We start from the raw sequence: 24,249 nt of genomic DNA, 5'->3' as shown, positions 1-24,249 counted from the left end.
CCTGTGTTTTCCCGTTTCAGTCACATGACTTTGATTTTTGCAGGTAGGTGTGAATCCTGGACAGTACCTGGGACTTCCAGGTTTCCCCTACAGTAGGGACAGTGAAGAAAGTTCACCCAGTATGGTGTGTTCGGTGTCCTCGAGGACAAGTAGGGACCCACAGATAGATGTCTGGATGGGTGGTGATCACCCCCGAGTCTTGGAAGAACCGAGATTCCATTACTGTTTTAACAGTGAAATTGAGGGATTAATTCTGGAAGGTCTGATGCAACTGAGATTAAAATTATTATATGGTTTTTATTGTTAGCAGAAGTGGTTTTTAACCCTTAGACCCAGTCCCCCCTATTTATAATAAATATTTTGTAACCTTTCTTTTCTGGTGCCCGGAAGTGAACGTCATTAGAAAATGTAACCTAACTATAAGTATGATAAACAAATAGACAGGTAGTTGGAAAGATGGGATACCCAAATTCTTATATTATGGGGTATTTTATATTCTATGCTAATTATTGTCCTCTCAGGACAAAAGGAACATACAAAGGGAGTCACTTCTAATAAACTATTTTTCCAACACTTACCTAACTGGGAAACATGTGGCTTCACAATGAGCACCTCCCAGGTCCCGGGGAAATCTACTTGTCAGAGTTACACTTGCTTATGGTGTCCTGTGCAAAGTACAAGCAGATGCGGTTCGGAAGCTGCCCGGAGGCTGACTCCGGGGATTCCTTCTCCGTCGCAGCTGTGAGGGAGCCTTGCCTTTCCTGACCACAACAACAGAGGCGATTTTGAATCTCTTAAAACTGCCATACCAGTGTATATCACAACCCTCACAAGATACGTTGAATAAAGTAGAAAATTTTAAGTGTCTCCTTTAGGATAGAAATAGGGTATAAAAGAAATCATGAATTAAAAAATTCTAGTGCCCGAATAAGTGCTACATTACACTGGATGCATCATAAGGTTAGAAAACTTCATTACCGCTTTACATATCACATCTTATAGTTAGATTTTATTTATCTTTTTTTCCCTAAAGAAAAAAAAATCATTTCATGAGTTCTTGCGTCATAGATGACGAGCAGAGTGCAAGTGTAAACCCAGGAATCTTGATGCTGGTTAGTCTAGACCATCTCCATCACTGCGCAGATCATCTTTACTCATTTTACTGCACTTCTTTGAATCAACTTCTCACTTGGAAAAACCCCTGTGTCAGTTGGATTTTTTAGTAAAACAATTCTTTTTCTTACATAGAACATCAGTGATGTTTTCAAGATGATAAAAAAAATTTGCCCATGGCATTTAAACAGTTGCTAGTTCTCGTAATTTATGGTTCACTGTCTCGTATTTGTCACAATTGGAGAACTGTGTTTTCTTTCTGCAAATTCTCATTGCTTTGGTGACGCAGGGACACGTGTCCTTACTGGATGGATTATGATAGTAGTTGTTTGCATTCTCTCCCTAAATCTGGAGTCCTGTGTTATGTTTCCTGTTAACTTAAAAAATAGGAATATTGTTAATTACCTAAATATCTAACCTCACACCAGTGATGCATATCAAATTGGTCCAAATAGGAATTCCAACATTAAATGAGACAGTAATTTCACAACCCACTTTTCCAAAAATTTGGATTGATGGTTCAATTATACCAGGGACATTAGCTGTTTTAATTGAATCAATCATTGCTTTCTTCAATAAAATTTTCCATTCCATCTGCTCTTTTGGTTTATTGTTCTTCAGTGTTTCATTTGCTTTCTTTCCCAAAAATATATGATTTTGGCTTTTGTCATTGAAAATCCTTGCTGGTTTTGCTACCTCATGCTGGAGAGGAAGGCTTGTGACTGTTTTATAGTCACTGGTTTCATGGTTGTATGAGTGCTTAATGCCACGTTGCAGGGGTGTGGAGACCTAATGAAGTGTGTACATAAAAGGCTTATTCTACACTGAGTGCAGGGTTAGTGTTCACAGCCCATGTCATCAGTATCATAATTAATCCATTACAATCATCCTCTATTAATCAGTGTTTTCCTTCTAACGTCTCCAGGAGAGGAAATGTAGTAGTCTAAATGCAAATCTTTGCCAAACTTTCAGTCAATTCAAAACCTTTAAAGCTTTGCTGTCAATAGGAATGTGTGCCTGCTATCCCTACTTCTGCTCCTCCTGACCCAGGACGCAGTCTCCACAGCTGATGATCCATGAGGTACTGGATTCTTGATCCCATGGCTCTGTGTGTTCTGAGACATCTGGGGACTTCAGCACTGTTTTAGGGGCTTTGGTTCCCACCTCTTCATAGCATTGCTGAGATGAGATCTGTGGGTTCATCCTCATTCTTGAGTGTACGGTGCATTTTTCCTAGAACCAACACACGCCACCGTGGCAGCACTGCTTTGACCACGTGCTGGGACAGCGTGTGCTTGTCAGTTCTTGAGTTTAAATTTTCTGTTCTAATTTCTAAAATGGGGTATATTGACAGATACACCCCATGTAAACAGAAGCTCTGTGGGGTTTTCAGCAACTTCTAAGAGCATAAATATTCCTGAAGCAGCTAATCTTCCTCCCAACAAGTGAGAAGCAAGCCGGTAAGCCCTGGGTGCCTGTCGCAGCCAAGCTCTGCAGCCCAGGCTGCTCACCGAAGAGCAAGGGGAAAATCTTAAAAACCTACTTCCATGCCGTCTTTCACAGAATCTCAGAAATGAACGTTTTAATATCTAAAGAGGGGTGATTTTGCTAAATAAATTTTTTATTTTTTTCCTTTTTCAGTTTTATCGGGTAGAATTATTACAGTTCAACTTCACATACACATATTGCATGTAAATACATCTATAGAGCATACTGCAATTTTTAGTTTACATATATGTACAAATTATTCTTTCTAAGAACAGATTAGAGCTTTTGATTTTTAAAATTACAGTTACCAGAGGAATAAGGACATCTACAAAAGAATAATAAACAGAATATTGTAATCCTATCACAAAGGACAGTCAGATGTACTTACACATATTCAAGAAATCAAAATAATATTTAGTTCATTTGTGGTCTTATTATTATTGCTATTAATTTTAGATTCCCCATAAATGAAGTCATATGGCATTTTTCTTTCTCTTTCCACCCCACTTCACTTAGAATGACAGTCTTCAGGTCCATCCATATTGCTGCAAATGGCATCTTTTATGTCTGAGTAGTATTCCATTGTATATATGTATCACCTCGTCTTTATCCAGTCATGTGCTGATGGACATTTGTGTTGTTTCCATGTTCCATGTTCTATGTCACTTCTGGCAACAATTACTGATTTTAAATATTTTCCACCTTAAAATCCTTCCTGAAAGAGATGTGGTAACTGGAATCAAAAACAGTTACAGCACAGGGTTGTGTGTGATGGGCCCTGGGGGCTTGGTAGGAAGGTTGGCAGAAAAGATTTCAGATTCTGATCAAATGATTCCTCCTCTTGTAGCCCTGCTGACCGCCTCTCTCACGGCCTGCCCTACAAGTCTGATCAGTCCCTTCTGTGATTCCTACTGTATTGTGCACAAATTTTGTCCAATTGGTGTCATCCAGTAGGGACCTTAAGTGAGGCACCCAAGCTCCTGTGTTGATTTCTTCCATCAGCCCTTAAATTCCTTGGGAGCCAGGACTGTCTCATTGCCCCAAGGATCCCTAATGCCTAGTGAGATGCCTGATACAGCTGGTACTTAACGAGCATATAAGTCAAAAGGAAAAACCTGATCAAAGAAAAGGCCCTCATTTCTCAGACATGCCTACTTGAGTACATAGGGTAAAATGACATGTCTTGGATTTGCTGTCAAATACTTCAACAAAGGACAAATAAAAGAACAAAGGTCTGAATAGAGGAAATATGGAAAAGTTTGTGAATTCCTTAATCTGGGTGATTGGCTTATTGTAATATACTTACTGATGTATACTTAAGTTAGTTTATAATTTTACTGTCATTAGCTGAATAGCAATTTAAATACGTATTAATTTAAATCCTTAGAACTGACCAAACTTACCCCACACAAAATCCTTAATATCCTAGTAATTTCTCTTAAAAATCTTTTCCCACAAAGACAGGAAAAAAGGGAAAGGCAGATCCGTGCAATTTTTCCACGTTGTAAAAAGACCAAAGGCTGACACAAATGAAAAGATTGTAAAAAAGATAAAAAGGCTGAAATCAATGTCCGGAAAACCTAGCTAAGAATCCTAAATGGCCCAACATAACTAACCTCAGCACTGCCGCATCAAGAATGGGACAAATAGCACCTAGTGGATTTTTTTTTAATAAATAAATAATGATCCAGTTCCTACCACAGGCAATTATGATAAGACTGAGTATAAGTTCTAACACCAAATAACGTACAAATCATAATTATTACTTGATTCAAACTGCTTCTTCTATAAAATTTGAATCTTTTTATTCTTAAGACAGATTTGTGGCCTATGACCTAGTGATAAAATTTTCAACTGGCTTGTATTAAAAAAGTTCACCATAGTGAAAGTTTATTACATCAACTCTTCCTTTTTGGGAAACCCATGTGCCTTGTCACTCTCTTTCATAAGATTTCCTGTGGAAAATTCAATCCTTCATTCAGGAAAAGGCTGAGCAATATATCTCATGGAAAACCTTCATAAACTGCAACACAAGAAAATGAAAATGACATTGAGCAGCCCGTGAAGCCGGCAGAAACACACAGCGCACGGCTGTGTTCCCGCCTCGAATTTCTGTAACCAGCAGGGAAATTGTGCATTTCAAGAAATAGACATAAACTCTTTTCAGGACCTGAGCACACAATTTCCCTTTCAGGGTTTAGTGGGCTTCCATTTAATTCTATGAGAAATGTTTAAAACAACAGAACAACAGCTGAGATAGGGTTTAAAGTAACTTTTATGTCTTAGTGAAAATAAAGCCAACTGATAGTTATCATTTTTACTTTATTTGATCTCACTCTCTTACTTTACCTCCCCAACCTCCTCCACAAAATGATGGTAAACATCCCCTCCTGGGTCAGAAGGCTAAGTAGAAAGTACCAATCACATGGAGGTGTGCTTTGTTGTTTTATTTTTCAAAACAAACAAGTTTCATTCATGTGATTTAATAATTAAGATCAGAAACAAAGTCTACTCAATAAATGGTAGACAACACAAGTCATCATAGCTGCTTATCAGGTTTGGCCCCACGTTACACACTTTTAGATGGACATGTGCAATGTGCTGTCTTAGGAAACGGTGAGTGGGGTCAGGGCCTCTGCTCTCACAGGGCACACAGCCTGGTGTTGGGAGGCGGTGTTCAATCATTGCCTTTTTTTTTAATGTAAGTACAAATTATGGGAAATGCTATTTAAAAAGAACAAAATGAGTCGATGAAAGTGAAAAATACCAGGACAGTATTTAGGCTGAAGGAAGACAGGGAATCTCTTTGAAGTGTTGACACTCCACTGAGAACCAAAGGACAACTCCAGTACTGCAGGTGAAGGGCAGGGACACACTGATAAAGGGCTGATATCCAGAATATACCAAAATTTTTTTAAACTCAACAAGAAGGATGAATAACCCGATTAAAATATGAGCAAAATGCCTGAACACAGACCTCATCAAAGAAGAAATCTAGATGCCAAAGAAGTCTATGGAAAGATGCTCCACAGCATCTGCCATCAAGAGGATGCAGACTGAAACAGCGAGGTACCACTGCACACCTGTCAGAACTGCCAAAACGCAGAACACTGACAGCACCGAATGCTGGTGAGGATGTGGAGCATCAGGAATTCTCATGCATTGTTGTTGGGAATGTAAAATGGCCCAAATACTTAGGAAGACTGTCTGGCAATTTTTTACAAAACTAGACATTCTCCTACCATATGATCTGGCAACTGTGCTCCTTGGTGTTTACTCGACGAAATGGAAACTTGTGTCCACACACAAATCTGCATACAGATGTTAATAGCAGCTTTATTCATAATCACCAGAACTCAGAAACAACTATGCTGTTCTTCAGTAGGTGAATGGATAAATAAACTGTGGTCCAGCCAGAGAATGGACCATTATTTGGTGCTAAAATAAAATGAGTTATCAAGGCATGGAAAGACATGGAAGAACCTTAAATGCATATTACCAAGTGAAAGAAGCCAATCTGGGAAGTTTCTGCAACTGTCTGATTCCAACTGTATGGTGTTCTGGGAAAGGGAAAACCACAGAGACTAAAAGATCAGTTGCTGTCAGAGGCTAGAGGGGAAGGAGCAATGAATGAGGTGCAGCACCGAGCATTTTTAGGGTCACTAAGACAGACTAATCTGTATGATGCTGTGACGGTGGATACATGTCATTGTACATCTGTCCAAACCCATAGAGTGCACACCACCAAGTGTAAATCCTAGTGTCAAGTATGGGCTCTGGGTGATGATGACGTGTCAGTGCAGGTTCACCCATTGTCGCAAATGCACGCTCTGGTGCAGGCGTCAATAGTGAGGAGGCTGTGGGGACAAACTGCTGTTCATACACCCAATCCAGCCCCAGCCACCGCTGTTAATAAAGCTCTGTGGTTGTGTGGACTGTCCGGCTGCTCTGGCGTCTGAACGGCAGAGCTGAGCAGCTGCACCAGAGATCAGGAGGTTTGCAGACCCTGATATATTTACTCCCAAGCTCTTGACAGAAAAAAGTATGCTGAGCCCTGTTCAAAACGAATCACAATTCACCCTGATGAGACAGGGCAGCAGGGCCCAAACTCGGCATGGTTAATGGGACTAAAGCGATGTTTTAGTTCCAACACCTTTCCTGAAGTCCTGTAGATCCAGCGACAGACTGTAGCCAGGAAGCGTCTGCAGAAGGAGACGGTAGCAGCTCTTCCCACCAGGCTCCGTGATGCCGGGGGCCGTGCGCTGCACGGGGGCCACCCGCTTGAAGAAGGCGGACTTGCAGTGGCAGCCGATCAACTCATAGAGCTCGGAGAGGATGCTGCACTGCTGAATTCTCTCCTCGGAACGCTGAAGCACTGGGAGAAAAGCAACAAGCATCTGAACGAAACATGTAAGTGAAAAAAGACCCGTAAAAAGTTTTCCCTTAAAACAAAGACCCAATGACACAGGAAGGAAGAGGAAGGCTGACTTCGTGCACTCATGGAACCGGATGCAGAAATGCAGGGAAGCAGCGCTGTGCAGACGGGCCCCATCTTTCCGCGTTCCGCCTGTCCTTTTATAGAAAGGCCCGTATTCCCTGAAATAGAGGAATCTGCCACCTAAACATGGGACACAGAGAAGGGAAAGAGGAAAAGGAAGGGAAATGAAAGGAACAACAGTTCATCTAAGCCCTAGTATTTGGGCGGGACTTTCACCAAACACACAACCTCTCAAAGCACAGAGCACACAGTGAGAGGCTGACAGTGTGACTGCGACTTCTGCTCCTTAAACACCAGCTACCTGCCAGCACACCCTGCGCCCCTTACTGAATCATTACAATCATTTCAGAAACTATTACTACCCCGGCTCACAGGCAAGGAACTCTGAAACTCGGGGAGGAATTATTATCATCCTGGACAAAGTCCCACAGCCCAGAAGAGTCAGAGCCTCCGGCAGACCATGGACTAAAATGCTCCTCATCACCACGGGCCCTGAGCCTCAGGCTGAGGCCACGTCAGGTCTGCACGGACCCAGAGCGAGTCTGTGTGACTGGGAATGCTCCGACTCGAAGTGCCAGGCCAAGACCCTCAGGAACATATATAATGACACCAAATCCCCAAACCCATTTCCAACCCACTGCCCTGTCCGGGAGGACTGCTCGGCACATCTGGCTTATCACCTGTGCACAGGCTGAGCAAGGGGCCCAGACAGTGATGTGACGTCCCAGTGGAAGTGGCTCGGAGACCGCTTCATCACAGGACAGACTCTCCCGGCTTCCAACATTAACTCTCCATTCCATTTCCAATGGAAATTAAGTTTAGACTTGTTTTCCTCTCCAGAATCAAAGAGAGTGGTAACATCAGCGGGAAACTCAAGACTGAGGAAGAGTCTCCTGGCCATTTGGAAGGATAGGCCGGGGAGGGAACAGAGACAAGTATCAGAAATACCCGTGTTCCAGTCGAAAGTCTGCACGTCACTCGCTTTGACAGTTTCCTTTTTAATACAGGTGATAAAATCTAATTATGATTGTTGGGAAAACTAAATGAAATAACGTATGCCACTAGCATAGGTGTAAAATCCTCCATGAGTGTCCCAGAAATGGACGTGATCGTGGTTAGATACTGTCTGCCAAGTCTTGGGTGCTAAGCTCACGTCAGCCAGCCAGAGATGTGCCAGAGAATGCCTCAACAGCCAGCAGCCTTCTCCAACTTTGAAACTCACAACGTCCGAAGAACATGCAGTGGTGGATGCTTTGGGGGCACTCTGGAGGTAGCACTCCAGTGATGACTTTAAAAGCTGAGGAGAATTTAGGGGACCATACAGTTCAAATACAGAAAACTCATTCCATGTCTACAAATATTCATCTCTAGCCATGATGATTCAGAGAGGAAATACATATTCAAACGTATATCATTTTCCCACATAAGTGCATCAAAACAATTTGGAAAGAATTTCACTTTCTTCTCTAGATCACACAGCGGGGATTACAAGGTTTGTACTGACAGCACTACTTGTAAATCATCTGCAAACGTAACTAGGTCCACTATCAGTCATCATCATTCAAAGGGAAGGATGGAAAAGAACAAAGCCAAGCTAATACGCTCCACTCTTTTGTTTGGTTACGATGTCACAGAGGAGACGGACAGCTCAACAAGGAACCACTCTGCCGTGATCACGGAGCTGGGGAGCGGGATGGGCGGCAAGATGTATGACGCAGCCGCAGCTGCGACCGCGCTTTTAGGCAGGTACTCAAATGCGCCTCGACAAGGTGTCAAACGCTTGTGCGCCCGTCCTCATCACCTGACATGTATTAACGAGAAATGGAAGCCTATAAACGGCCAATACCCTTGGTTGGTACACCGTCCAAAGAGCAAAGTCACAGTTTGACAACTGGCCATCCGGTTCCCTGGGATTCATTTTTGGAGAACCTTAAAAACCACTCCTCTGTCCTCAAGAAGTGCTGCCTACTTGTCCTATCTTTGGCTCAGGGATGGAGAACGTTCACGTGGACTTTAATGTCTGCACAGATTTGACTGTCTTTCTCCAGGTTCACTTCTCCATTCTGAAGAGGCCTGAGTTAAGTCCAAATTCCATAAGATCAATTCCCTCCAGTGACAACTCAACGAGTCTGCAATTACAAACCAACTGAACAGGACTGTCCTTAGCTAAAAATGTCACCCACCCTTCACTGTTTTCTTAATCTCCTCTCCTGGCTAATTGCAACAGACTAACACAACCCTCCACCAAGTTCCCCAACTATGTCAAATAGTAAGTAAGGTCCATAAAAGAGGAAACAACTCCATAGTCACCACTGAATTCCTAACATATGTTAATGTCAATAAATAGAACTATGATTATGGATTCTTTCCTTTAAAACCTTTCTGGTTATTTAAATGAGACCACGGAAGGGAGGAGTTTGGGTCCAGTATCTTGATCCAGAAGACTCTGGAGACATTTTTCAGAATGGCTGCCCACTGATTCATTCAAAACACAACTTCTCTTTCCGGGAGGAGCTGTGATTTTCTCCCAGGAGTTTGTTGTCACTCTCATGCCAGAACAGATTTAAACTAAATACATACATTGGATATGTTATTTTTCCACGCTTCCAATAAAATTAACTTTCCTTACTTCCTTGCCTTGAGGAATGTTTGTTTACTTTTCATTCTATTTCACCGTTTTATAAAGCAGGATTCTCAGGATGTGCTTGGCCTTACATAAGAACAGCCATCCAACTCCCAGTGTGAGAGGCCTGGGGCTCATCTCCTGCCCTCCTGTCAAGGCAACTGAAACTCAGTTCAGGAGCCAACTGGCCCCCAGGGCTTCTAAGGCTCGCGTATCTCCCAGAATCCTTGCTTTCTGGTTTGGCTTGGCTTCTGAGGATTTCCCCTCACTTTCTTGACAATTAGCTATGCAGCTTGAAAGATGAGGAATGAAGGTCTTATTTCTTAATCAGCATTTTAAGGAACTTATGTAATGAAGGTTTTCAAGACTTTCTAGAACCCTCCATTGCCAAGGCAGAAAACACAATAGATGTTTTCTAAATTTAGCTATCATGTGCATTTTTCCTTTGCTGTTGTTTTCTTTACTGCTAACAGACATTTTTTAATTAAAAAATAAAATAAGGCCCCAAATAGGATAGAACATTGAAGAGGAAACAAAATTAAAGGGCAAAGACAGAAAAATGATAAGTTCTCTACAAAGTTAATAGAAAACATACACTATGGATCAGATCAGCAATTCTCAGTAACAACTAATTGAAACCTGACTATGAGGTAAAATGTCTCTCCTGTCAGGAGACGAACAACAGAAAACAGAATTAAATCAACAAACTAAAATTCTAAGTCTGGCGAAGTAGAGAAGTCTACCAGCTAAATGTGTTTTCTTCTGGAAAAGAGGGAGACTCATAAGATCTTTTCTGTGGAGCCTGAGCCCAGGTGAGGACGGTGAAGTGAGCTCTGTAAGTACCCAATTAGCAAAGTGAATGATGAATAAAGAGACGTGAGCTTTGATGACAGAGATGATACTACTATTCACTTGTCCTGTAAGTATGTCTTCACGTTCAATGATCAATACCTCGGCGACCTCAGGGATTGAGATTATAGGAAAATGCACAGCCCGGGCCCAGACCTCTTCTGTGATTGTGGCACTGCACTTAGATGTTTCAAGGGCACCTCCAACTCCACCTGCAAAGAGCTGACTTCATGGTTCTCCTCCCATAGCCGTCCTGCCCAGGGCCCTTGGTCGGGGGGCAAGGTCTCTCTGCCTCTACCAGCTCAGGCCCATCACTCACAGATGTGACTGGACCCCTCCTTCAGGGCCCAATTTCCTCAGTCAACGAGTCCCACCACCCACACCTCACCTACAACGTTCTCACTGGCACTCCCTCAGCACTGACTCTGTGCTAGGGACCACACTGCACACTATGAACACGTTATCTCACTGGATCTCCACAGCAGTCCTGGGAAGTCGGTATATCACTGCTTCAATTAATAAGATAAATTGTTTCACTTCCTTGAGTGTGTCATCCAAAGTGACACGGCTACTGAGACACAAACATGGGACTGAAAATCACTTGAAAATTGAACACTGCTACACCTCAAAAACACCCTACTCTGACTTATCACATCACCCCCTGCCGAGCCTTCTAAATGTTTCTAAGCATTCTACAAGACAAAATTGATATACGAGAGCACCCTACTCCCCTACTTAAAATGTGACAATGACGTTCCACTTCCCTTAGGAGAAAGCCCCACCGGGCCTGAGCAAAGCCCAACGGCCCGGCATCTGCGTCCCCTGCGCGGCCACGCCACCTCACCCACCAATCAGCACTACACGTGCCGTGTCCAGGACAGGGATGCTGACTCCCTACAACACGGGGATCGTCTCAATCGAACAATGATCACCCTCTTCAGTGGTCACCCTATTCATTGCTGACTCTCAGAAAAATATTTTCTCAGGGTGAATCAATATCTTTTTCCTTACAACTTCCCATCATTGATAATGAGCTCCCCCCAAAAGAGAGAAGACCTAATCCTCAGTCTCCTTATCTGCAATGTGTGAATCACAAGGAAATGAGAGGTTTTAAGCGAAATAATATTCATGTGAAGCTGAGAGACAATTCCCAACATACAGTAAGCACTCAATATGTGCTTACTTAATATTAATAACATAGATTCCATTCCAGCAACCTTAAATCAATGTTTTATGGCTTTATCCAAAAGACTACTGACAAACTATTGGACGAAACCCTTTGAGCAGATCCGCCCAAGCTTACTGGGATAGGTAAGCCTTGACTCCAGTTACAGCTGCAGCCAACCAGCACTACGGGGCGGGGGCAGTTTGCTCAAACTCTTACATGTTGTTTGAGCATTTAGTTGTAGTTATTGAATAAAGACAGGTATTATATAGTCAAAGCTCCTGAAACATAAGTCTTCAAAGATTGATTCAAATTAGGTTTCAAGTACAACACTCTCACTAGAAATTATTTGAAAATTATAGTCTTAGCTCCTCTGCACATCAAAAGGGCATGATCTTAAAGTATCTGACTATACCAAAAGTGTTGTTTAAAGGAATTTAAGATGAAGCCATCCTAAATAACTCTCAGTATCATCTTCACAAAGCCCCACCCAAGGGTCTCATTTCTCACTTCCACATAGGTGTTCAGGTAGCTTAACCTGGGTCTTGGTTTCTTATGACACGGGGGTGGGAAGAATTGTGGATAGATTTATGTAGCAAATATAAATCTAGGGTATTTGCTGTGTAGGAATCCTAGAAATAAATTAATTGATATATAGTCCCACCCTTAGGAAGCTCAGACTTTCAAATTACAACAGCATTAAAAATGAAATGAGAGATATATTTAACAAAATTTTACAAGATTTGCACATTGAACATTTTGAAGTATCACCAAAAAAAAATTAAAAGATCTACATATATGGAAGGCATCCCATGTTCATGGAATGGTAGACAATATTGTTAAAAATTTTAAGACTCCCTAAAGTGGTCTACAAATTTAATGGAGTCCCTATCAAAATTCCAGCTGACTTCTTTGCAAAAATTGAAAAACTGATGCCAAAATTCATATGGAAGTGCAAGGGGCCCAGGACAGCCAAAACAATCTTGAAAAAGAAGAGCAAAGTTGGAGGACTCACTCAAAGGTTACTACAAATCTATAGTACTTAAGTCATTATGGTACTGGCATAAGTTTGGATGCAAAAATCTATGAGACACAATAAAAAATCCAGGGGGGAAACTTACATTTACAGTCATTTTTCTAGAAATGTGCCAACAATACTCCATTGAAAGAATAGTCTATTCAACAAATGGTGCAGAGACACCTGGGTATCTGAAGGCAAATGAATGATTCTGGAATCTGGACCCCTGTATTTTATATAACAATAAAATATTAATTCAAAATGGATCACAGACAGAAACGTAAAAACTAAATGTATAAATTTTCTAAAAGAAGACATAGTTTAAATCTTTGTGGTCCTAGGATAGGCTATGGCTTCCTAGATACAATACCAAGAGCACAAGTGAAAAAAAAGAAAGATAAAATGGACTTCATCAAAACTAAATCCAATTGTTACAAAGGACATCATCAAGAAAGTGAAATGAAAGGGGAAGGGGGTAGCTCAAGTGATACAGTGCGTCCTTAGCAAGAAAAATAAAATGAATAAATCTAATTACCTCCCCTAGAAAGAAATTGTTTTAATGTTTAAAAAAAGTAAAGTGAAACGACAATCTGCTGAAAAGGAGAAAAATTTTGCAAAGCATATATCTAATAAGAGTCTAGTATCCAGGATATAAAACAAATGCTTACAACTGACCAATACAAAGAAAATCGACCCAATTTTTAAATATGCCAAGTATTTAAATAACTACACAATTGGCCAATAATCATATGAAAAGATGCTCAGCATCACTTGCGAAATCAAAATCAAAATGATATCTGATTTTACACTCACTAGGATGGTTATAATCAAAACATGGACAATAACAAGTGTCGGTCAGGAGGCAGAGAAATGGGAACCCTCAATATGCAGCCGTTGGAAAGGAGCAATGGTGCAGCTTCTTTGGAAAAGCCTGGTATTTCCTCAAAAGGTTAGAAAAATATGGCTCAGCAATTCCACTCCTACATATAGAGTCATCCCTCAGTATCCTCGGGGGGTTCGTTTCAGGAACCCCCCACCCTGGATACCATAATCCAAGGATGTTCGAGTCCCTTTACAACCAGCCATCTGGATCCATGAAGTGGAAACTACAGATATGGCGGGCCAACTGTACAGCCAACAGAATGAAAATATATTCTCACAAAAACTTGCACATCAATATTCATGGCAGTATCATTCAGAGTAGCCAAAGGTTACAAACAATATCCATCCATCAATGAACGTATAAACAAAATTACCAAGAATAGTCCCACAAATTTTTGGTCATTGAATCTTTGACAAAGGAGGTGAGAACATACAATGGATTAAAGACAGCCTCTTCAGCAAATGGTGTAGGGAAAACTGGACAGCTGCATGTAAATGAATGAAGTTAGACTACTCCCTCACAGCATACACAAAAATGAATTCAAAATGGCTTAAAGACTTAAACACGTAGTCAAGACACTATAAACCTCTTAGAAGCAAACATAGGCAAAACATCTGACATACATCTCAACAATGTTTTCCTAGAGCAGTCTACTCCAGCAATAGAAATACAAGCAAAAATGTACAAGTGGGATCTAATTAAACTTGCAAGCTTTAGCACAGAAAAGTAAACAATAAGCAAAACAAAAAGACAATCTATGGAATGGGAGAAAATAGTTGCAATAAATGAGACTGACAAGGACTTAATTCCCAGAATATGTAAACAGCTTTTACACTTCATAAGAAAGAAAAACAAACAATTCAATCCAAAAATGGTCAGAAGTCCTAAAGAAACATTTCTCCAATGAAGACATACAAATGACCAATAGGCACATGAAAAAATGCTCAATATCATTATCAGAGAAATGCAAATCAAAACTGCAATCAAGTATCAACTCTCACCAGTCAGAATAGCCATCATTCAGAAGTTCAGACAGTAAATCCTGGAGAGGCTGCGGGGAATTGGGAACCCTCCTACACTGTGGTGGGAATGCAGTTTGGTGGAGCTATTGTGGAAAACAGTATAGAGGTTCCTCAAAAGACTAAAAATTGACCTCTCATATGACCCAGCAATCCCACTCGTGGGCGTATATCCAGAAGGATCCGTAATTCAAAAAGACACCTACACCCCAATATTCAGAGCAGCATTATTTACAATAGCAAGACATGGAAACAACGTAAATGTCCACTGACAGATGACTGGATAAAGAGGTTGTAGTGTATTTGTACAATAGACTACTATTCACCCATAAAAAATATAATAAAATAATGCCATTTGCAGCAACATTAATGGACCTGGAGAATGTCATTCTAAGTGAAGTAAGCCCGAAAGAGAAAGAAAAATACCATATGAGATCGCTCACATGTGGAATCTAAAACAAACAAACAAAAAAAACAAAAAACAAAAAATAAAGCAAAGAAACAAAAAGATAAACTTATCTACAGAACAGAAACAGACACAGAGACATAGAAACCAAACTATGGTTACCAGAGAGGAGAGGGTGTGGGAAGGAATATATTGGGAGTTCAAGATTTGCAGATACAGAGTATGTATAGAATAAACAGCAAGTTTATACTGTATAGAACAGGAGAATATATTTAATATCTTATAGTAACTTATGTTTAAAAAGAATATGAAAATGAATACAGGTATGTTCTTCTTTAACTGAAGTGTTGTGCTGTACACAAGAAACTGACACATTATAAACTGACTAGACTTCAATGAGAATGTTTTTAAATAGACCAAAAATGAAAAAAAAGAAAAAGGATATTATCAAACTAAAAGAATAAAGTACTGATTCAGGCTACAACATGGATGAACCTTCAAACTTTATACTAAAGTAAGCCCGACACAAAAGGCCAAATAGTGCCCTTTAAGGTGAACTGTATCTGAGTGTTTATTGTACTATTCCTGTAAATTTTCCGGAGGTTTGAAGTGTATCAAAATCAAAAAAAATTTTATTCATTAAAATCATAAAACGCTTCCTCACAGGAGGGCTTTAATTATTAAATGCAAAAATGCATGTAAAGCTCTTGAAACAACACTTTGCAAGTCCACACACAGTCACTGCTTTCACTGCCACTCAGAGGTTGGTACCAGCGCTGATGAGAGCTACCTACACTCGCTCTCCTGCATACAGGAGTGAGGGCCTGAGCTCTGACAGGCAGGGTGAGCGTCAACCTGGGTCAGACACAGCCACATCCCAGACTCTGCGTTACCCAACTTCCTTATACAAACTGCAACATATAATGTAAACACGCTCAGGGATGTATCTTACAACGCAGGGAATACAGCCAATGTTTTACAGTAACTATAAATGGAGCATCTATTGTACACCTGAAACATATCATATTTTAAATCAGCTATATCTTTGTAAAAAATTAAAAATTAATTTAAAAATGTTATCTCTTTAATATTCAATTCAGTTTTTAAGTAATTACTAAACAGCTTAGAATGTATAAAAGCATTTAAGTGTGCTGTTTGTTTACATATTTATTTACTTTTAGCCTCCTGCTAAAAGAGAAATTAAACAATTTTTTTAAACACAGCTTAACAACCATAACAACAAAAAGGGAAAACTGAGAGTGAAGAGAAAATGGAGATTCAATACTTAAATGAAACCAGTGGGAGGTAAATTCATAAAAATGGATTCCATGAAGTCAGGGCAAGTGTTAAAGGCCGACTAGAAATTCAGCTGTAAGATTCTTGACAGATAAAGCAAAAAGAAAAAGATGATGTGGCGGGCGGTACAGCATGTGATTAGCGTGCACGGGGTCCTGGGTTCAAACACCAGGGCCTCAACTAACAGATAAATACACCTAATTACCTACCCCTCCCAAAGAGCCCCAAAGAAAAGAAAAAGAGAAATTTCTTTCCAAAAGAATCCTGATATTAAATTTGGATTAAATACTTCAAAGAAAAAAAAGAAAAAGAGAAAAGATGAGTGACACTGTGAAGGAAAAGCCCAGCTGGGCTAACAAGCTAAGTCACAAATCTAAGTGTGATAAGTGTCCCTTTACTGATCTAAGATTTGCTGGGCTAACTCGTAAATCCGATGTCAACAATTGTCAGTAATGTGATCTGTTCCAAATTGATAAGCTTCAGTGTACTGATTCCTTGCTTTTTGTTGTTTGAGCCTTATTGGCTAATAGCCCCATACTTGTAATTAAACCTATAAAACCTCACGTGCAGGTCTTGGAGGTGCTCAGAGCTTCGGAGCAGAAGCCCCTCTTAGCCCGCCGGGGTAATAAATCTCAGTACTCCAACCCTCTGTGTGGTGCTTGTTTCTTGGCTGGGCTATTGTTTCCATAACAACACAAGCGACAATGCCCGTGAGATAGTTCTGCAGTGGCGGATGTCAGGTCCCAATGTCTCACGTGGGAATATCTGAAACATCCTTCTCACCACTCAGAGTCATCATAAACCCACACCTCACCTCCCGCTGTTAAATGCAGGAGCACAGGCAGGGCCCGGCCTTTGTTCTCTCTGTGTCATCACAGTGAGATAGGATGGAAGGGGGCAGAGCACATCCATTCAAGGAAGTCCAAAATAATTAACATAATAATGGTGAAGGATTCAACCCCCAATAGGCCTTGAGGCACAGGATGAAGAGATTTAACTTCTAGCAGATCTTGAGCTTCATTATGCACCCACTGTAATAGTAACATGGTGAATAACATGCCCCAGGCACCATGGCAGTCCCAAGGCTAGCCACAAAATGTCAAAGGGTGGGAAATGGTCAACTAACTGGGAATCCCAGCCCCTTGCCCTAAGGCTGATCCTTCTACTTATTAGCATATGAAACCACCAAGCCCAAGAAAAAAGAGCAACACAACACCACCTCGGGGTCACCACTCTCTCTCACTCTTCAGAGAAGGCCCACACTATGTGGAGTGTGTACCTACTTTTAATCTGAGCATCAAACCCCCACAACTCGTGACGTTTCTCTTGCGTTTCAATGTATCTCTCTGAATAAATATACCTTTACTCAACACTGGCTTGCTCTTGAATTCTTTACTGCATGAAGCCAAGGAACAAAATCTGGTGGGGCACGTCCCAGGGGCTCATCCAAAGCCTGAGACACAGCCCTTCTCATGCGTCTGGTTTTTTTTTCTTGTATCAACAGGACTGGGTTGTGAAGGGAGCTCTGAGTCCTCAGCTAAGAGACACAAGCAGCCCCCAGGGCTCGAATTGGCGGGCAGCCTCTTCCCCAGCAGGGGCCCTGGGGTCTGCCCAGTTCTCTGTGTTTCCCTGTTGTGCTGACTCCCCAGCCAGACAGCGTTCTCCCTAGGCCTGTCCCCACAAAACCCTTCTCTCCAAAATACAAGCACATCATGTCACAGTCCTCTTGTTCAACCAGGAAATTTTCAGCCCACTGTTTCCCTCCCCAGTAAAGTACCTAACTGTCCTCCCTCCCATCCCACCACTTCTTTTTTGTGACAAATCTGCACTCCCCACCCACCATCCTGAACGCAGGTGCCTTGCTGGCTGGGACCGAGATGTTTCAGTCTCACACATCCTGCGTCCATTCACTTTCCCCTTGTTACCTTAAAAAAGCCTTTCCTGAGTCACCTATGAATCTGATACTGAACATCACAAAGTGCTGAGTTTGCAGTCACTGTGTGCATACCTCCCAGGTTTTGACTAGGTTTCCTTCACAAGATCTTCATTAAGGAGCTGCATCAAGAAGTTTAAAGAGTCTTTTCTTACATCTGAGCGGAGGAGCCTGCAAAAAATTTAAGTGGCTTTGAAGAGAGGGTTAACCAGGGACAGAGGTTTCGCAGGTCCTATTCAACAGTGTCATGAGGCAAAATGTTTTTCAAAGGCTCAGAGTGGCTTCTGAACTTGGAGTCAGCAAGGAGGAGGTGACAGGCAGTGAGTAGGGTGGGTGACACTGGGTGCGCTTCCCCAGCTGGGGAAGAATTGGATTTTGTTCTAGTTTTCCAAACAATTTCTTACTACCTTTTTCACCTATTGTCACATACCATTTCCTACGAATTAAGAATATCAATGTCAGTCATTTGGGCCACTTGGGAGAAGCAACACGATGCCATTCACAGGGCTGGGACATGACAGCCACACCAGTCTAGGTTGATAGACCAGTGGGGGTATTTCCAAGGTGATCACGGGCATGCAGCAAACTCCCCAGCTTCAATGACCTCATCTCAAAGGTGGGGCCAATAAAACTACCAAGAAAAGTGCGTGATATTATTGCCGACAACTGTTTACTAGGTAATTGCTCTTGACAGCTGCAGCTTAATGGGGAATGAGTATGATTAACAAGGCTCTGTCTACCTGGCCACACGCTCCCTGCCTTCCTGCCTTGGTGCAGCAGCAGAGTTTGTTTAGCCGATATGAACGCCCCCAGAGCAGCTCTGATGGGAAAGCTCGCAGCTCTGCACGGCGAGGTGTGTTCCTTTCCTTCTCAGAGCTGATCACAGTTTGCTGTCATCTGTTTTTATGTTTATCCCTTTTATAACAGCCTCCCCCCGGAGTTTTTGCTCAAGCAGCGCAGGGCCAGTGTATCTTGCGGCCTGCCAGATATTCTGGGCTGGGAAACAGCTGACCCCACATCTGGCTCTGGTGCTGAACGGAGAGGGCAGAATGCCCTGGGGCACATGCTGAACCGTGGTCACTTCACCCAAAATTATGATCTGACTTTGGGCAAATTACAGTCTTCTTTACCCTGAGATTCCTCATCTGTTCCATGAAAATAAATGCCCATGGCACACAGAGTTACAAGGATTAAAAGAAATCACCAAATTCATAACCTAGCCAAGGGGCTACCAGTGCGTCCTCAACAGACAAATGCTGCCTTTACGGCTCTGACACACGCGAAGCGGGGCGGCCGCACACAGTGAACACTGCTAAGTGAAAGTGTGTTAAGTGCTTCATGTGTGCTACAATACTCTTCAGAACTTACAACAATCCCAGGAAGAAACGAATAATATCATGACCATTTCACAGATTCACCAACAGGTTAAGAGAGGTTACATTCTAGTCCAAGGCCCTATGGTGAGGAAATGGCGATTTAAACCGGAATCTGGGCCCAGGCCTTGTCTCCAACTCTCTCCCAGCCACCTGATCACTTGCCTATGAATTCCACCTGTCCAATACCTAAGTGTGCAGTCGGCCAGCTCTTAAATGCAATGTGTGCCACCGTTTGTCAATGTTGGTTAATTACCATAAACTCTTCTCAGAAACCACTACAGAAAAGAAAGGTGGACTTAAGGAATTCTGCATTGCGTTCTCCTGTAATGTGCAGAAACCCTTCTCTACACCACCAAATCCAAATGTATGCTTCCTCCATGTTTATGTTTGCACACGGCTTATTAAAGTAGAAGGTACCTGCAGTACTTCCATCTCGGCTGCTTTCCAAGGTTGCAGATTATCCATAATCAGTCCATGAACGAAAATACTACAATTTGAATGAAAATACTGCAACCATGTCAGTAAACAAAGAATGCTGAAACCAAGTCATTAGCGGCTGCTGCCACCCCCCAGCGAGGAAAGGCCTGCAGCCCAGCCGCTGCAGCAACTCACAATGGTGCCCTCTGAGCAGACTCAGAATAAGAAAGGACAAGATACTGGCCCTAGATAGCTAGGTGCTTGTCCAAAGAATGAATTCAGTGTGTCCAAAATATTTTCTTCCTCCCATATATAGAAAAGCACTAAATTATTGAACTTGAGATACCTGGCTTTCTTTAGATAACAAGCAATCTTTTATTGTTCCAACAACCTTGTCTTTGTTGTAAAGCTCCTATATATCCTAGCTCCTCCCAAACCTCTTCGGAGCAGTCCCTCAGAGAGATCTGAGAGGCTGTCATCCCGGCTCGAGTCCTCCCGCAAATAAAACATAACTCTTAAATTTTAGGTGGCACATGTATTTCAGTCAACTGTTTTGGACACCATGAAGGGACCCAGAGCAGACTTTCTCCACCTGAACTCTCCGAGTAACTGGGGCCTTTGTACCAGCAGTGGCCCTTTGTGACCATCCTCCTCCTCGGGGAGTCCAGATGAATTTGGGTGAGTCTCTCCTGGTTCTCGGATCTCATACATTGGTTGATAATCCTGAGTTTTATTTGGCGGTGTTTCCAGGTACCTGGCCCCCCAGTTGAAGGAGACTGGGGGGAATTACCCACCCAGTGGAGACATACTGGGTGGGACCTCGTTGAAAGGTAACGGGATTTACCCACATTGAAGAGACGTCCGAAGTGGGCTGGTGGAAACCTATTAGGAAAATGCTCACCCAGTGGAGACGTCCTGAGTGGGTCCAAGTTGAAAAAACTGGGTTCAGGACTGAGTGGTTAGGTAAGAGGCTGTTCTAATGTTTTCCTCAATTTGGTTACATCCATTGAATTTTTCAGGATAAAAGTAAAACTCTTATGAGGAACCTTTCAACTCCAAAAATGGGACCATCCTCATGGCTGGTAACAGCTTTCTCGGGTGACAGAGAATCTTGCAGGAGTGGTAGAGACAAAGACTTCATGCCATAGAGTTGTCCCTGCGGGAAATCTTACTAGCAAATTTATTCTAAGAACCCGACCTTACAATGGGGAATAGAACTTTCAAAAAAAATAAAAAACAGAAAAGAAAAGAAAAAGAAATGACAGATTGCCAGCCTCCAATTAATACCCCAGCCAGGTTTATGTACATACAAAACTTACAACATTAATTGGGAATTAGAAAAGAAAATCTCAATCTGAAAGTAAATAAACAGGCCTGATAGAAACATTTTTTGGAATTCTGAACTTATAAAAACAAAATCCACTTTAGGGGGAACTTGGATTTCTCTTCCTGTGTCCTTGAAATGTAAACGTTTTATCTTACTCTGGGTCTTTTAAGTGTGTGTATGTATGTATATGTATGTTTACTTTCTTTTTAAAGGAAACCTTTGACTCTGCCATACAAAAGGTACAAGTATTGTGTACATATGTTGGCCACGTAAATAAATTGGATTCTAAGCAATTCTTTGTACCAATTTTCAGATATTTTGCCATCTTAAACTTTGTTGCATCAGCCTGGACCACAACGCCTTTAGCTTTCGGAGAGTAAAGCTTTGAATTTTATTTAGGCAACACCCCCACTCTCATGTGGAAATCCTCTTCATCTTATTCATTTAAAATCACTATATATATATATAAATTGATGGCCATATGATGGATCCTTTAATTTGGAAAAACTTTTAAATTGGTGAAAGTTGAAAGAGATCACATTATAAACATCTGTTTAATTGGTACCTATTAAAATCAAGTTTAAAGATAGAAAAATATATCTAATGGTTAACCTAAGAACTTAGTTAAAAAAAAAAACTGGTTTGAAAAGCTACATTTGTGTTTTTCCTTTCCAATAAATGGTTCTAGAGATGTTAATAAAAACTTAGAATAATTATTGGTAATTAGATTGAATAACTGGAAAAAGGATTGTAAAAATGTGGAAAAAAAAAAAGATAAGGGCTTATCCAAAATGGATAAATATTTTTATATGGTTATTTTAATGAGATAAATAAAATGGAAATTTTTGGAATAGATACAAGGTTTTGATACTACACTAGTAAAGTTAAAAAAAAGGGCCAAAGATATCACCTACTGTCCCCCAACATTAAAGTTCAAACAAGTCGATTTTATTTGCCACAGTTTAAAATATATGTATATATAGGCTGATATACTTGATTAATGATTGGGACAACAGACCAATTAATCAAATTAAAAATTGAGTAGGACCTAAGCACTTAGGCTGAAACTTGGGCATCCTAGAGACTTTTCTATAAAATTAGATACAATGAACAACAACAACAAAAAAGTTTCTGGCAATCCTTCTAGAAATAAAAATTATTGATTAAACCTAATAAATATAAAAATTAAAGGTATAAGATTTAAAAAATTTGAGATAAAAGTTTATAAAATTGGTATATTTAAATGGTCTTTATATAAACCTTTTGCTTAATTATGTTGTGGGATAGATCTGTTTCAATGGAAAAACGCTTCCCCTTCTTGGTATTATAAGGCTGGGCACATATCTGTCCCTCAGAAAATATTAATTGAACAAAGTAAAGGAAACCAATAGAGTTACATGAGCCATCCAATATAACGTAGAACTAAAAACTAATATACAGTGGCTAATAAAAAAAATATAATAAGAGGTTTACCCTGGGTTTAACTTATAACTCAAGGAAAAGAGACCTCACTAAATACCTTATGCAAGCTTTGGAAGACATGATAAAGTAAACAAAGTTTTAAAACATTGAATTCTTTGTTTACAGCTCTCCTGATTGATAAAAAAATGCCAATTAAGGAGATACAATTGGGTCTGGGTGACAGAGCAGTTCTCTGGGGAACTGGAAGCTTGTGTCTTTGTCTTGCAGACCAGAAATGTAACAACAGAAACAGTGACCTATGACTGAGCCTAATTAGCTCAATGTGATAAAACTTAGGGCCAAGAAATTTTTGGCATTTTAGAACTCAGAACTCTGACGGGTCCTTCAGAATTTGTCAAGAAATCTTAAATATCTGTTTCATAAATAGTAAGCCTTAGTGATTTGAGCAAGCAAATTCAGCTTAATAGAACTATTATTATACCTATCTTATAAGTAACTTTTAAAGTGAAGCTATGAGATCTCTAGCTTTTGTCTGTTTATAAACTTGTGTACACATTACAGATGTGAGATATTTATACAGCTAAAAAATAAATCAAAGTCAAAGAGCTCTGCTTAATTGACGTAAAAAATAAGAGCTTATAAATTAAGTATTTTTAAAATAAAAACTGAACAAATTGACTTTCAGCATCACGTGAACTGGAAAAATTCAATATTAAGATAATATTTGATAATGTTTAGTTTAAGTATGTTCTAATTAATATAGACAGCTTTAAAGTCATCAATATTAAGTATAATACCTTTACTGTACCTAGGTTTAATGAAAGTCAAATAAGATTCTGTTATATCTGGTGCAGATTTGTCAAGAAAAAAATAACAGTAATGTGGTGTGGTAAAATTTTAAGTAAATTAAATGCAAATGAGATGAGAGCTTTGGGTAAATTTTTAGAATATATTTTTAAAATGTATGCTTAACATAATCTCTAAATGTTTGGTATCTTTAAATTCTAGAGTTGTGCTAAATTAAGTTAAATGATAGGATTTTATTTAATAGCTATGCCATTTTCAGATAAAATAAGATTGAAATATGAATTACTTAACATTTAACTTACTCTTACAGAGAAACTAAAGGTGTTTAGATATATTAATAAATGGTTGGTGCCACCCTGAAATAGACTCTATTTTTAAGGGAATGATCTCAGTATCCTAGGAAAGTAAGATAAATGTGTAAAGGAAGATATAAGAATGGAATTATATTTTGTTAATGAAAAATAGTGACTTTGTCCTGAAGCTGGTTATTTCTGAATGGAAGAGAAAATAAGGGACACACTAATATGAGAATAGAAAGCTGTGGAAGGCTTGTGGAAGAGGTACCCTGAGGAAAGAGTTTCGTACGTTGTCGGAATTGGCTAAATTTAG

The 24,249-nt window shown here is 40.4% G+C and overlaps 1 protein-coding gene across 7 annotated transcripts in view; it reads right to left on the bottom strand.

Annotated features, from left to right (window-relative positions):
- Positions 1-5,033: 5,033 nt before the first annotated feature.
- LOC141578001 (uncharacterized) overlaps positions 5,034-24,249 on the bottom strand; it is a 147,862-nt gene continuing 128,646 nt past the window's right edge. For all 7 annotated transcript variants that reach the window (XM_074366440.1, XM_074366441.1, XM_074366442.1 and 4 more), the window contains one exon: positions 5,034-6,976. The gene's annotated coding sequence lies outside the window, so the exon portion shown is untranslated. The remainder of the gene's footprint in view (positions 6,977-24,249) is intronic.

This window comes from Camelus bactrianus, chromosome 6 (assembly GCF_048773025.1).
Source record: "Camelus bactrianus isolate YW-2024 breed Bactrian camel chromosome 6, ASM4877302v1, whole genome shotgun sequence".
Classification (NCBI taxonomy): Eukaryota; Metazoa; Chordata; class Mammalia; order Artiodactyla; family Camelidae; genus Camelus; species Camelus bactrianus.
The sequence above is the reverse complement of the archived record's forward strand: the minus strand, read 5'-3'. Positions and strand labels throughout refer to the sequence as shown.